Source organism: Solanum lycopersicum, chromosome 11, assembly GCF_036512215.1.
Source record: "Solanum lycopersicum chromosome 11, SLM_r2.1".
In the NCBI taxonomy this organism is placed as follows: domain Eukaryota; kingdom Viridiplantae; phylum Streptophyta; class Magnoliopsida; order Solanales; family Solanaceae; genus Solanum; species Solanum lycopersicum.
Window position 1 is genome coordinate 27,595,419 of NC_090810.1, and position 14,605 is coordinate 27,610,023.

Sequence of the window (14,605 nt, forward strand, 5' to 3'; positions counted from 1 at the left end):
TTACCCCTTTAACTTCTCAAAATGTGCATTTTTTTCTATTTCAAATATGAGGCATTACATTATATCCATCATGGGACCATTCATCCTCAAACAAATACTAAACTAGATGGGTATGGAATAAAGAAACTTCAATCCCTACCGCTAAGTACTCTAAACTTATTTCTGACTTAACGGAGTTCCAAGAACATGCAAATATGTGAAAAAACAAGGCTGACTAAAGGAACAAAATACTAACAATAGATTAGCACATGAATAACTTAAAAACCTAAGAAGGAACTATTACCTTAGGCTGGAATGGAACCGGAAGGAAAAAGGTGAGGATATGGATGCTTCTGCTTCACAAGTAGCTCCCTCTACGGACTAACTCCTTCACAAAACCTTGACTCAAGTGAATTTTTTGTTTCTAAACCTTTTAACCAGGCAATCGAGAATCTCAAGTGTTACATCCTCATATGAGAGATTTTTTTTCACGACATGTCTCTCTCATGGCGTTATGGATATTCTATCGCCCACACAGTTCTTCAAAACTGAAATCTGAAAAAGCGGATGCAATGCTGCAAATTTTGGCGGCAACTATGACTCATAAGACACTTTACGAATCCTCTTCGGAATCTTGTAAGGTCCTACATATCTTGGACTGAGTTTCCTTTTATTGCTAAATCTCATCACCCCATTCATAGGTTACACTTTCAAGAAAAATCCACTCATCAACTTGGAACTCTAATTGCTTTCTTCTCATATCTGCATAAGACTTCTTGAAACTTTTGGAAGTCTGAAGTCTATCTCCAATGAGGTGCACTTCATCCATAGCATTGTAGATTCAATCTCTCCTACCAAGGCAGCTTCACCTACTTCAAACCTACCAAATGTACATCTACATCTACGTCCATACAATTCCTCTAAGGGTCCATCTTAATACTGGAATGTTAACTTAATTGTAGGAGAACTAAATTAGAGGAAGGTGATCATCCCAACTTTCCTTGAAATTGATCATATAATCTCTCCACATAACTCTAAGGTATGAATTATATGTCCTGCCATCTTTCTATGGATAAAATGTTATGCTAAGATTAACCGAAATACGAAGACCATTCTAAAAGGACTTCAAGAAATAAGAGATAAATTAACGACATCTATATGAAATTACAGGAAAAGAAACCCCATTCAACTTGAATATTACTTTAATATAAAGCTTGGTGTTGTCCTGTGCTAATACAGTAATCTTGACTATCAAATAGCGAGAAGACTTATTCCTTCTGACAACTATCACAAAAATAGAGTCATGGTTTTTCGAGTATGAGGTAACCCTTTAATGAAATCCATGTGGATCACTTCCCACCTCCAAGTAGGAATATCAATCTCTTGAGTCATACCCTTGGTTTCTGATGCTATACCTTCACTTGTTGGCAGTTGGAGCACATACTCACAAAAATTGCTATATTCACCCACATCAGCAACACATAACCTACCCCGATAAAAAAGTATGATATCCACCCTTGGAAGAAAATCTACACTCTCTGATTTTGGATTGCACCTTTACGTATAAGTATGATTGGCTCAATCTATTGTTTTTTATTAACCACTACTACCAAAAAGGGTATTTACTCTATCTGAACAGTGACACCATTATCTGATATGCTCATAAGGCGAACTACAAAGCTAGCAAGCCTTTGAACATCCATTGCTAGTTCGTTTCTTTCTTTCTCAACATGGGATACACTCCACTAAAAGCATATTATACTACATTCTCCTTACCAGGACAGTAATGCACACTGATATCATAATCCTTAAGGAACTCAATCGATCTTTTCTTGAGAATATTCAACTCTTTCTAGGTTAACACATATTAGAGGCTTTTATGGTCAGTGAACACATCTATATGAACACCATACAAGTAGTGTCTCTAGATCTTGAGTGCAAACACCCTTTCTTTAAGATCAAGGTCATGAAATGGATAATTCTTCTTATGCACCTTAGGATTAATAGAAGCATAAGCTATTAACATATTTCACTGCATCAACACAAAACCTAGGCCATTTCTGGATGTATTGCAAATATAACATAACAATCTGAACCTTTATCACCATCAGAGAGCACCCCCTAGTCGTACCATCCTCTTCGTCCTCGAAAGGTCTTAGACAAGCCCTTAGCATTCGTCATAGCATGTATAATGGAATAAAAATACGGAAAAATTTAAAACTTTTACTTTAGAAGTTCAACTTCTCATAATATATGAAGATAATATCTAAGTTCCTCACAATGTATCATCTATACAGGGAAGTATAAAATTTGGGACTTTGCCTTTACAACAATAATAAGTTTAGAAATAGGAAAGTACAATAATGCCTTTCGACATAACAAACGAACTAAAAAGCTTGAACATAGGGTCTTTTCCTCAGACTTGAGGCCTCACCAATTTTTAGAAGCAATTCCAAGTAACCCTGAGATATAGCCTTGAATTCTCAACGACCCGAACCTATATTGTTTGGGGAAAAGGGAAGAAGATATGGGTTAGTACATCACACGTACTAAGTATGTCTTTTATGCATAAAAATAATAAATGCATGTATAAAATGAAATTTTAATAATAACATACTATAAACCAAGTAAATCCAATATGCACATAAAGTAAGCATCATAAGCCAACCCAACAAGATATCACCCCAACATGTAGACAAACAAAGCAATACTTTTTCAATGAAAAGAATAAAATCCCATAACCCTATCCAAAGCTAAATACCACATTAAGCAACCTACTTCATATGTACATTCATAATGTAATATTTCATCATGACATGCCATATTCATAAAAATCGTTTATAGCTTAACATTCATGACTCATAATCAACATAATCATACAAGAATGCTACTAGAACCACCTCTTAGGATTCACAAGTGCAATGCGTAAGAGAAGTCTCATACTCTCCCTCACACTATGTAGAAACCCCTCAAGAAAAGCCTAGTGAGAGCCCATACATTTCCTTTATTCATTTAAGTTTATATGAGGGGAATAGGTTGAAATAAATGACATTAGACCATGTGAGCTACATGGAATCCGGTATTCTAATCCCACACCGAAAAAAGATGGTTCACACTTACATAAGGTGTAACCTTTCGTACATAGCTATCTAGGTGGATCCATAAAGCTAGAATCTAATATGGGCACATAGTTAAGGATCAAGGAGATTGTTACTAGAAACCCTAAATTGCTAAATTTAGGTGTTTTCATATCATGGGACCACCCATATCTTAGTAATCTAGACTTGCAAACGTGAGGAAACCCATATGGAGAGTCGAACTTACTAAACTTGAGACCCCCATATCATTTACATGCCCTTTCGGTTCTAAGCATCTGATCATAATAGCACATATGTGATCATAATTGAGAATGATCATTTCACTTTAGAAACTCTAGCAATCGAATAAACCTTTCACTTTAACAATACATTATAATAATGAGAACTACCTTTCAAGCATATATTAATCATACCATAACATACATACATACTTCATGGCTAATTCAAGTGTATACTGTCAAGGATGAGAGGACCTTTTCTTCAACACCACAACAACACATTACTTACAACATTATTACTATCTAAGTAATTCATCTTTCAAAATTGAGTTAAAGGAAGAACCATCATTCATACCTTTTTACCTTTAATGGATCTTCATACTTAAATCATCCAAGAATTCGCAACCAATACCAAAAATAATATAATTAATGAAGTAATGTCATAACTAACATCAATATAAACAATTGATATACTCATCACCTTAAACGAATTCACCATACAAAATCCAATATTTATGATATTGGGGAAGAACATGGGTGCAAGGTAATTTGAAGTGAACAACAACAATTATCCATCATTATACACCTAAACAACCTAAAGTAATCATAATTCATCATAATTGATTCAAAATTTTATCTTTTCAAAGTAGACCCATGTTTAGAGAACACCCCTAGATTTTGGGAAATTTTGAAAACCTCTTTAAAGGGACCTCTCAGAGAAAGGAATCCCAAGAGTGAAAAAAATCATACCTTAATGAAGGCTTAGACACTAAATTGAGTTGAAAACTTGGAGAATGGATCTTCTTCTTGAAGCTTCAATGGAGTGTTTCCGTAGAGAGAGAATTTAGAGAGAAGTGAGAGTAATTGAGTTTTCAATTTTGGGGACATGTTTTGGTGTGAGAATGGGTGTAGAATGACTCAAGTTAAATATTTACTAAGCCTCTAATTACCCAAAACACCCCTCACTTGTTTGGACCATTTAATGAAGTAAAAATTAACTTTATCTTTGGAGTTTTCATCGCGCAACAGGTCTGCGCGTGGAGCTGTTCCCATAAATTCTTTGGAAATAATTTTTGGGACAGTAGATTCCTTGACACGTATTCAACATGGACCATATATTTGTCCATTGGTGTAGCTAGTCCTCTACGTGGACAAGCTCCCTCGACCCTTTGGACTTCGTTGCCTTGGGCAGCTTGTTGGCCAAATACTTGGGTGCTTCTCAAGGACCCTAGGGTGGTCCTTGGTGTGTCGCACCAGGAAGTTTTGATCCTAAGTAATTTATTTTACCTTTATAGAGTATTTCTACAAGATTTACCCTTCATAACTTTCAAAAGACCTAAGGACATCTACTAGTTCAATTTCACTAGTTTTCAAATGTCATGGTCGTTTCTTGGCGTTTAGACTCTACTACTTCCAAACTAAGTTAATAACATTAGTTTAGATCTGGAAAAACCATTTTAATCATTATTCATTAGGTAAGTCTCTTTTCTAGGTCATTATATCTATGAGACATAACAATCTGGTAGAGTCAAAACAGGATTTGTAGTCAACTTGGATTTCAGTTCTACAAAGCTTTTGTCACAATCATCTGACATCTAAAACATTACCTGAGTCTAAGTTGGAGACGATATGTATGAAAATCCTTGCACAAACCTTCTGTATAACCTACTAGACCTAAGAAACTTTTGATATTTCTAGGAGAAGTAGGTCTGGGCCATTGTTTCACTGCTTCTATTTTCTAAGAATCAACTTGGATCACTTCGCTAGATAGTATTTACCTACAGAAAGCAATAGATTGTAACCAAAACTCATATTTGAGAAACTTTGAAAATAATAGGCAATCTTTGAGAGTTTGAAGGACAACCCTTGTCATGATCGGGGAGCACCCTTAGAAGTACCATAGCGTACTTGACCTCTCGGAGGTCTTATACAAGGCCATAGACATCATTGATTGTATTGACATAGAAATTTAGCAAAGAACATCACTTCATATATAATAAAATATCATAATACATAGTTACACTCTAACTCTCCTCTGCCATCTTCGACTCGACATCGACATAGTAGAATAGAGACACAACCCTTAACAACATAAAATAATATCTAGGCTACTACATAAACTTTGAATAAGAACTTGACATAGGGAATCCTTGAATCTTAAGGATCCTATTCTTCGATCTTTAGATATTTATCAAAGATCTTCACTTAGGAGACATCCTCTAGTCATCACCACCTACACTTTGTGTAAAAAGATGAAGAAGAATAGTATTAGTACAAGAATGAACTAAATATGACAACCATGCAAAAACATGCATTTAAAGAGTACATTTAGTTGGAAACCATGCATCATCGTGACTTTTAATTAAACTTCATGAGCATTAATACAACAAGCACAATACATTTCACTTACTTCATATAGACATATACAATAGTTATAACATCACATAAAGCCTCATATCACATTTAAGGCATATTCATCATTTTCCTTATATTACCTTTCTACCTTAATTCCTTTAACCCCCAAGTAACCCTTTAGTAATAATACTTGGTGCAATGAATAAATAGTCTCATTCCTCCATCCACACTCAAGCATCACCATAAGGTCACCAAGGTGAACATTCATATAACCTTCATTAACTCAAATATATTCATTCATAGAAGTATAGCATATCATCAAATACATGTTTCACATATGAACCAACATACTTCATGAATCTCATATATTAATTCACTTATACTTCTTAATTATAACCAATTTAGTCTTTATACTCATTCCAAGACAACACACATGTCAAGACTGCCAATATAATCATAATGAGGCAATAGTCAACAAATGTACAATTGAACTTCATTTCATTAAGATATCATAAGACCTTACTCATAATATCAATCTAAGCCTAATAATGCAATGTGCATGTGAAGCCTCATAACCTCACACATACTAAGTAAACCCATAAAGAGATCACAAGCTTTACCACTTACTTCACACATTAACATCACAAGTATAGACAACTTCATGCACATTAAGTAAGATCTTCATCATATATCATATAAGACCAACATCACGCATATTATCATACAAGTAGGTCAATACTACAACGTCATGCATAAGAGACATATACATATGCATATACATATAGATATAGAAAAACTTCCTAGAACTCCCTTCAAGAGCTACTGTTTTACTCGAAAAATGAATAAAATAAAAATTACTACGTTTTGAAAAATTGATTTAACTTATAGTTTAAGAGAAATCAAAGTTCCAAATAAACAGAGTCGCTACTTAATTTTTTTGTGAAAACAAGGAAAAACCATAAGTTTTCAAAAGGATTTAAAAGATAAAAATCAATTTGAAATTAAAAGAGTTGAAAGTGCAATGTACATTCCGAGAAGGTGTTAGGCCCTAGAAATATCCACAAACTTGCGGTTGACCGGCGATTTGACTAAACTGACTTTTAAATAAAATTTCTTTTTAAAAAGAAAAATTCAACTAAGTGAAATTCAGCTTCTTTTACTTATTTACTCAATTTTTATCATTATACTATCTTATGGAGAATTTCATAAAGAAAAATAATTCACGAGTGTTGAAAAGACTAACATTATATATATATATATATATATATATATATATATACGTATATATATATATATATATATATATATATATATAAAGAGAAGTGACAATCTTGGGAATTTAATTAAATTAAACCATCAAACAAAGTTAATCAAAATAATACAATATAAGTAAAGGAAAAGAGTATCAAATTTGGGCCCTAGGCCCAAATTCATTGAACATGTCCTAATGCTAAGAACTCAGAATAATTGGGCTGGCAGGCCCAAAATCTCTTCCTATATATCATACATATATAAAATGTATATTAGCGTATATTAATCTACATATCTGCCTAACTTCTTCCAAATTCCTGTAAATGTTCTTGATTTTACTTGTAATTATGTTTTTCTAGCATTAATCATATATATCAAGTACATACAGACATCATATTGACTTGTAGACCCGTGTATACAATTGTATACAACGAGAAAGAAATTACATTCGTGAAATCATATTTAGTTGATTCAGACATCTCTCAGATATGAGAAAGAAAACACCCCTTTATGGTTTATACAAATTAGTCACGTGTAAACCATGTAAGTGGATTATATATGTTATTCTTCACGTGAATTAATTTAAGCATAAAGATAAAGAATTCAATTAATCAATGGATTAAATTATTCATATGTTTGATTTAATTGACTGGTGTCGGTAATTCTAACATGAGGAGTTAAATAAGTTGAAACAAAAAATAAAATTAAATAGAGGAGTTCATGTTATAGATTTTTAGTCGTACAATCTATGATTTATTATGATATGATTAATTCTTGATGAAACGAATTGAATATTATAATTGAAAGCCTCTTCTAAAAATTTGCAGCCCCTACTATGCTAGATTAATTGACCGAGTTTGGAAAAGAAAAGGACTGTTAGTATTTTTTTTCAATTTAGGAATAAATCATTTTTGACTTTTATTAGTGTAAAGGAGAAAAAACTTCTTTTTTCCTGAAAAAAGAAAGAGGAAAATTCTTCATTTCTTTGTTTCCTTATAAGAAGAAATAAATATATTGTTGTTATTGGTTGTTAATGGATATTGATGGTGTTTAAATGTCCTTGGCATTTAGTGGCCATCTAAATACACTTAATCGTATTAAGTGGTTGTTGATAACTATTGATCATGATTGTGGGATACCTTAACAGTGTCAAATTATTAAGTGTAGTTAGTGATTGTTGATAACTATTGATCATGGTTGTTGGATACAATTAACGGTGTCAGAATACACTAAATGGTATTTAATGGTTGTTGATGACTACTGATCATCGTTATAGGAAATATTGACTATTAGCAATGTGATCAACATGGTTGAGTAGTTAGGTTGTTGCATTTGTTTAGGAGTCACTAAGTTGTTTCGAAGTAGTGGAGTTAGTTTGTATATTCAGAATTATTACGAGATTAACTTGTTTTTGATTTATAATGTTTTCTATATAAGGACTATTGTAACTGAGTATTAAGGAATATCTATATAGAGAATATTTACACACTTACGAATCTTTTCATTTGATCTTTCTGTAATAATTTTCTATCATTTGGTATCATCAAGAAAGTTTGGTATCATCAAGAAAGTTTTTTCTTCCTTTTTGAAGTACTATTGAAGCAACAAAAGATGGCTTCTAAAAATTCAGTCCAAGCCGTTATTCCGCACTTAAATAGTCATAACGACCGTTACCACATGTTGATGGAGAACTTCCTTAGGTCCAAAAAGTTTTTGTCGGTTGTTATTATTAGCATGCAAGAACTTGTACTGCCTCATCGGAAACACAAAAACCAGAGTTGGATAGTCTAAGATTGAATGATCTAAAAGCGAAGAATTATGTTTTTGATGCTATTGATCACTCAATATTGGAAACCATTCTTTACAAGGATACTTCAAAAAATAATGGGATTCCATGAAGAAGAAGTATCAAGGAATAACGAAGCCGAAATAAGTGAAGCTTTAAGCATTCCGTGTTGAGTTCGAGACTCTTATGTATGCAAGGTGGTGAGTTGGTAACAAATTATTGATCTACGACCTTGGCTATCGAAAACAAAGTGTCAATTCATGGTGAAAGACTAGACGATGTTACCGTTATTGGCTATCACTGATGTGATTTATGTCCCTACTTTGAAGGCAAATATACAAATCTACAAAGTGTTGGGCAACTTTAATAAAAGGGATATGAACTTAAAATCAAAGGTGGAGTTTGTAAAATACAGGATTCTCATTTAGAGTAATTTGCACAGATCTACATATCATCAAATCACTTGTTCCCTTTATATCTTCACAACTCCACAAAATTGTCTCTTTGAAAAAGTTAAAGGGAATCCTGGAAGTGGCATCTTCGCTATGGGCAGTTAAATTAAAGCTTAAAGTTTCTAAAACAAAAACAATTGGTGTTGGATCTTCCAAAGATTGATTTACCCAATAAAGTATGTGAAGAGTGTGTTGTTATAAACGCTATTTCACAAGCTTCATTAATGATCATAGCATAAATACTTGGGTATTTTTCTTAAGATAACAATCTGAAGAAGTTGAATCGATTAAGAAGTTTAGAGTGTTTGTTGAAAATGAAGTAGGTTGTCAAATTTCGTGTTTACGAACTGATCGATGTGGTGAATATAATTCAATATAATTTCTAGAAATTTGTGAGAAACATGGAATTAAAAGTCACCTTACCGCAGCCTACACACCTCAACAGAATGGTGTGTGTGATAGGAAATATTGCACAATTCTTGATATGGTGCGTAATATTTTAAATAGAAGTCACTTACCAAGAGACTTTTGTGCAGAAGAGTTCGTTTGAGAGTTCATATATTGAGTAGATGTCCTACCAGTATGACACCTCATGAAGCTTGGAGTATGGGTAAACCAAATGTTTAGTACTTATCGGGTTGAGGTGTATAGAATATGCACATATTCCGGAAGCAGAAAGGAAGTAGTTGGACGATAAAGGTCATAAGTGCATTTTCCTTGGTACTAGTGACAAATCAAAAGTTTAACGCTTGTTCAATCCTTTTACCAAGAAAATAGTTGTTAGCCGAGATGTTTTTTTAATGAAGAAGCAATCTAGAAATGGGGCAATAACAATTTTTTTCAATATATTCCAGTTTGTGTTGAAGAAGAAGAGGAATCAGAATGACCTTTGGAGATCAGTTCACAAGAAAGTTCAATTGTACAAGATGATGAAAGTTTTGAACATGAATCAGGTGATTCTGAGTTCAACAATCAACATCCACAAAGTAATAGAGGAGCACCAAGATGGTTGGATAATTATGAGGTATGTGGAACTAGTAAATCTTGATATACAGTAAGTCATTTTCCTTTATTTTCATATTTTGATCCTATATCTTTTGTTGATTCTGTTAAAGGCAAGCCATGGATGAGGATATTAGATCAACTGGAAAAAAATTACTTGGGACTTGACAAAACTTCCAGAAAATCATAAAACCATTGGTCTCAAACGGGTTTACAAATAGAGAGGTCGACAAGTTCAAAGATCGCTTAGTAGAAAAAGGCTATAAGTAAGAATATGGTGTTGACTATGTAGAAGTGTTTACTCTCGTTGCTCGGTTAGATACCATCAAATTGGTGATTTCTTTTGCTGGTCAAAATGCTTCGAAAATCTATCAGCTAATCGTGAGATCTAACTTCCTACATGGTGAACTTCAAGAAAAAGTATTTATCGAACAAAGACCTGTCTATTTGAAATTTGGGGGTGAGAACGAACTTCTTAGATTGAAAAAGATCTATATGGACTAACATAATCTCCAAGAGCTTGGTATAGTTGCATAGATACTTATTTTTGCAAAAGGAGAGATATCAAAATTTTCCATATGAACCTAATGTTTACATAAAAAGGAAAGGTGTAGGGGTCTTAATAGTGTGTTTATATGTGGATGACTTAATTTGTAACACAAGTGATGTGTCTATCATTAAGAACATTAAGAAGTCCATGATGGTTGAGTTTGACATGTCACATTTGAATATGATGTATTATTTCTTGATTTAGATTTCAATGAATTTGCTGATGGTATTTTTGTTTCTCTGAAGAAGTATATGCAAGATATTTTGGACAGATTCCAAATGAAAAATAGCAACATTATGAGCACACCAATGGAGAAGGGTTTGAATCTCACCAAATAACCTGAAAAGAGAAAAGTGGACAACATTTTATACAAGCAAATCGTTCGAATCTTGATGTACTTGACAGCAAAAAGGCTTGGCGTTATGCTCGTTGTAAGTCTTATTAGCAAATTCATGGAGAGTCCAAAAGAAATGCATCTACCAACTGCCAAGAAGATCATCTGGTACTTGAATAGCACCCGTGACCTTAGATTTCTTTATTTGTTGAGAGCAGCTGGAGATTTAGTTTATTACAGTGATACTGACTATGCTGGAAATCTTGAAGACACGAAAAGCACGCCAAGATATGTTTTCATGTTGGGCTTTGGAGTTATTTCTTAGTGTTCAAAGAAGCAATCTATTATTCATATGCCGACTACCGAGGCAGAGTATCTAGCTGCAACATCGTGTGCTTTTCAAGTAATACGGCAGATAAATATTATTGTAGAACTTCATTTTAAGAAGAAAAGACCAACGCCAGTCTATTGATACTTCGGCGATTTATCTTTCAAAAAAAATCTAGTTGAACATAGACGAAGTAAGCATATAGATGTGAAATATCACTTCTTGTATGATCTAACTAAGGATGCAAAGATTAATCTTATTATCGTGGAAGTAAAGAAAAGGTTGCAGATAAGTTAAAAAAGCCCCTAAAACTGGAGTTGTTTATAAAAATGCGCGATCAACTTGGTGATTGCAAATTAAATTGAAAGATGTTTCAGTTTAAGGAAGGGAATGTTGGCAACGTGATCAGGCGTGGTTTAGTAGTTAGGTTGTTGTATTTGTTTAGGAGTCATTAGATTGTTTCCTAGTCTTTAGGTTTTAGGAGTAGTGAAGTCAATTTTTATATTCAGAACTATCATGAGAGTTAACGTGTTTTTTATTTATAACATTTTCTATATAAGGATTGTTGTAACGAAGTATTCAACAGTATCTATACATAGAAAATTTTCTCACTTGCAAGTCCTTTATTTTTATCTTGTTGCAGTTAATTTTCTATGATTAACAATATCTAAATACATTTAAATATATTTAATTACGATTAATTCTTATTAATTATGAAAAGAAACATATAATATTTTTTACCTTGCCCTTCTGCTGAAAATTAAAAATAGGGGTGGTGGTTCTCAAGGAAAGATCATACTTCTTTCTGAAAACTTTCTTGGGCACACAAGATTTGATTGAGAGAGTTAGTAAGAAATTAGTATTAGAATGCAATCCTTGAGTCCCACTCCGTAAACAAGTTTTGTAAATCTACAAAAGGTTAGAGTTTCACAATTTATTTAGTTTATATTATCATGTATTATGTAAGTTTGTGATATTGATTAATGCTTCCGCTATGTATATTCCAACACTTCTTACATCTCCTAGCTTTGGTCAACAAAGAAATAGTCGAAGTCTTGCTTCCACAATGCACTAGAAGGTAATAAATGTCAACTTTAAGAATCTTCAAGTGGGGACGAATGCTATATTTTGGAATAAGGTTTTACACATCTTGGATCAATACAAACACAATAATGATAACATCTCAGTCTCAATCGTCATATCTCACTTCTATCGTCTAAAAACTTGCCTTCCCTTTTTTCATTTACTATGCTTGTTTTTAATAGTAGTGTCATGGATTTGAATATAAATATTTATCAAAACAAATGGAAATTACAATTTAGTCTTATAAAACTCTAATTATAATAAGATAGAAAAAGATAAAGGCGACATATATCTTGGGTCTAACATGAAGCTTCAAAATTCCAGATTGAGTAAAAAGGATCAAATGATGAAGATAATGATTTAGAGAATTTAACTAAAATAGATAAATAGTACCATAGGTTCTAATAAAATCAAAGCACAAATAAATTAAACCTCTACAAGATAACAAAACAATTCAAAGAATGTTGCAAACATAAATTAATGTTCTAGATCTAAATTAAGATCCTCTTTTTCTTCATTATTCTTCTCTGCATCGCCCTCGTCATTACTCTTTCAATTTAATTTGCTTATAACTTTTTCCACCAAGATTATCTTCAATATTGACTGGTGAATCCTTTAGATTTAAACTTTTTGCACTATTTTGCTCTAAAAAATAAGAAAATTCTCCAAAGCATCAGCCCTAGTTCGAACCATATCATTGTTATTATTTCCTAGAAGATTTTTGATGAGCTAGATTACCACTTCACTGGGTTAAATCGATAATTTTATCATAAAAAACAAGTGATGTATGATATAAAGTAGACTTAAGAATGACATAAAAATCTTCATTCACACCAAGTGGTGATTGATTGGTAAAAGAACCATTAAATAAACAATGTTGTAGATACAAAATCCTTCAAATATGAAAAATTATTAATGCATAGTGTTACTGATATAAAATTTCAACTAACTAAATCATAGTTCTAGTTAAGGATCATATCAACATCTTAGAAAATTTAATTTCATCAATATATTTCAAATGATGCTAAGAGGAAGTTTAAAATATCTGGTAAAAAGTACTAGGAAAGTTAATAATTGAGGAGTCCCAAAATAAATGATAAGAAAACTTCGGATCATTAATAATTAATAATCATGGTGTCCTAAAATACACTGTAAGTAGAGGAAGTGGAAAATAAATGATAAACTGTATTATCAAACTTAAAATATAGTAGTCCTGAAATATATAGTGCCAAGTACTAATAAGGAGAACTAATAATTAAGAATTCCTAAAATAAATGCTAAAAGAATATCTATTTTAAAAATGAAGATATTCCAAAAATATATGGTAAGAGAAAAGATATTGAGCATGAGTTTTCAGATATTGCTATCAGCCTTGTAGGTTCTTTGAACTTTAACCGCGTGCATGCTTTAAAAGGTGAAGAGATTCCATACGTATCATCATATGGATAACTAAAATTATATAATCACATTTTACGTTAATAATTCATCATCTATTATAATTGTCCTTTCCATAACAAGTATTTCGGGTGTAGTATATCATTGTTTTCCCTTTTCATTTTGTTGTTTGTTGATTTCTAATTATGATATATAAATTAGACGTTGTACTTTTAGGTACACCAATTTAGTGGCAAAGCTATCGTGCTATTAGCCTCTTGGAAGATGACTTTTGATTTTATTATTTAGAAGTTTGAGGTTTTGATCTTTTGCTTTGCCATAATTCTTTTTGCTATTGTTAATTTACTAGAAGTAGTTGTATTACATTATAGCCATAATACATAATTGTGCTCTTTAACTTTGCTTTAACTAGAATTTATGCCCTCAGACTTTGGATGTGCACAAGTAGACACCTAAAGTTGTATATAATTAATAAAGAGAACCATTCGTCCTACTTGGCATCCTACATTACTATTTTTTTTTTAATCTTACATAGTTATCTATGTTTATTATTGAAATACATATAATCCAAACGGAGAAGAAATATTAACTCATACATGAACTACTACAAGTAGTAGTAGTTCTATGATTGTTCAAGATTAGATATGGAAAAATCCCCAACCCTCAAAAGGAATAACTTTAACTCATAATTCAAAACAATCTATGTTTTAGAAAGATATAATAGCCTATTTATAATGGGTTCATATATGGAGATTTTCAATTGTATGATTGATG